This window comes from Schistocerca gregaria, unplaced genomic scaffold (assembly GCF_023897955.1).
Source record: "Schistocerca gregaria isolate iqSchGreg1 unplaced genomic scaffold, iqSchGreg1.2 ptg000705l, whole genome shotgun sequence".
Classification (NCBI taxonomy): Eukaryota; Metazoa; Arthropoda; class Insecta; order Orthoptera; family Acrididae; genus Schistocerca; species Schistocerca gregaria.
Genome location: NW_026062083.1, coordinates 137,501 through 140,000, shown reverse-complemented (window position 1 = coordinate 140,000; position 2,500 = coordinate 137,501).

The window sequence follows — 2,500 nt, the reverse complement described above, 5'->3', positions numbered from 1 at the left end:
TAACCTAACTGTGGCTGTACCAGATTATCGCTTAACCTAACTGTGGCTGTACCAGATTATCGCTTAACCTAACTGTGGCTGTACCAGATTATCGCTTAACCTAACTGTGGCTGTACCAGATTATCGCTTAACCTAACTGTGGCTGTACCAGATTATCGCTTAACCTAACTGTGGCTGTACCAGATCATCGCTTAACCTAACTGTGGCTGTACCAGATTATCGCTTAACCTAACTCAATTTGTCCCTTAACCTAACTCAATTTGTCCCTTAACCTAACTCAAGTTGTCCCTTAACCTAACTCAAGTTGTCCCTTAACCTAACTCAAGTTGTCCCTTAACCTAACTCAAGTTGTCCCTTAACCTAACTCAAGTTGTCCCTTAACCTAACTCAAGTTGTCCCTTAACCTAACTCAAGTTGTCCCTTAACCTAACTCAAGTTGTCCCTTAACCTAACTCAAGTTGTCCCTTAACCTAACTCAAGTTGTCCCTTAACCTAACTCAAGTTGTCCCTTAACCTAACTCAAGTTGTCCCTTAACCTAACTCAAGTTGTCCCTTAACCTAACCCACGTTGTCCCTTAACCTAACCCACGTTGTCCCTTAACCTAACCCACGTTGTCCCTTAACCTAACCCACGTTGTCCCTTAACCTAACCCACGTTGTCCCTTAACCTAACCCACGTTGTCCCTTAACCTAACCCACGTTGTCCCTTAACCTAACCCACGTTGTCCCTTAACCTAACCCACGTTGTCCCTTAACCTAACCCACGTTGTCCCTTAACCTAACCCACGTTGTCCCTTAACCTAACCCACGTTGTCCCTTAACCTAACCCACGTTGTCCCTTAACCTAACCCACGTTGTCCCTTAACCTAACCCACGTTGTCCCTTTGCCTAACATAGTTCACTGCTCGGAATCTCTGGTGTCGTTGTTATCCTCATGTAGATGTCTTGCGAGTGTTGCTTACTTTCCACATATTCCCGCTATCCACTGTCAATTGTACTGCAATAGGACTATATCGGCCCCCCCCCCCTCTGTCCCCCTCTTTGTGTCTCTGTCCTCTCAAGCTGGTCGGTCTGGCGTGTGAGTGTTAAATGAGCCTCGCAGCTGTTCAGTTGCATTCAGATGTCGACGCCCTCAGTGTACGTCGTGGTATGGTCTGTGTCCATTGTCCGCTGATGTCGTACGCGTAACCCACACGCTGTACCGATCATCGGTAGTTACGTACAGAGTGAAGTAGTGTGATACGTGTGACTGTACGCTGGCTGTGCCCAACGGTGTCGAATCTCAATTTCCATATGTTGTGCTCGATGCTACTTGTCTCGTCTCCCAATAACAGCTAGGTTGCACTGTGGTACGCCGTAGAGGCGTGTGGGAGGAACGTACGAACGCATTGTATGTCACCCTGGGTCGCTGGGGGTGGTGGTGCGGTGAGTCAGGTCAGGTCAGGTCAGGTCAGGTCAGCGTGAGCCGTCTGATGTAGTGACGCGTGTATTCCGACTTTGTCGTATTGCCTCACACAAAGTGCTACCCTGGTGGACCGCGTTCCATATCTGGGACATGCCGCAGATGCCGGTTGACAGTGGATCGCGGAAGGGACATCGCATACTTGCGCGGGCCACCTTCCACGTGTTCTCTTCTGCACATGTCGCAGTGTGTATGTGGTCTGATGTAGCGTGTCGTGACACATGACATCCTGGCATGCAAGAATTGTTGAATTCGCAAATGTAGGTGGACATCTACGTTTACTGCCCAAGATACGCAAATGAACTGGAAATCCGTTGTTGAGCGGTTGTTCACGCTGGAGGTGAATCTGTGATGGCGACGATCGGTACAGCTATTAACCGGTTGTTTCAGCGGTACCCGCCACATCCACACACGTGACTAGGCCCATGTGGGTATGAAGCGATACGCGGCGGTGGCTTGGTGGGACTGTTCCCGGCCGGTGAAGGGGGGCCGCCCGGCGTGTTGGCCGCGCGCTGCGTGGGCGCACGCGCAACAGCCGGCTGGTGGGGGGCGCCGAGTGGCAGGAGCGCCAGCCGACGGGCCCGGCAGGCGGCGCAGCTACGCTGCGGCGCACCCTGCACGCGGCGCCTGGCGGCCAAAGTTGGTTCAGCCGAGCCCGGTGCGAAGCGCGGTGGACATCTGCAGTGTGCTGGTCTGATTGAGGACTGTGTGCGTTGAGGATGCGCCGCCGCCTGGCACTCGGCGCCGCGACGCCGTCTGCTGCTCGGTCGCCCCAGCGGTTCTCGCAGGTGGTTTGTATCGCAGTTGTGCGGACGTGTTGGCGCGTGCGCTGTGCTGGGAGAGTTCGCTTCTGCACCCAAGTGGGGCTTTGCCCTTGTGTGGCGCTGGCGTTGGAGCTGCCGGTCACCATAGGTGGCGCGTGTTGTCTCCCGCCGGCAATGCCACGACAGCACGCTCCCGGGCCTCTGTCGGCAGCGGCAAGCTCAGTTGGGAGCAAGGGTGTTCGCACTAAAACCGTCTACTCGCCTAACTCCGGGC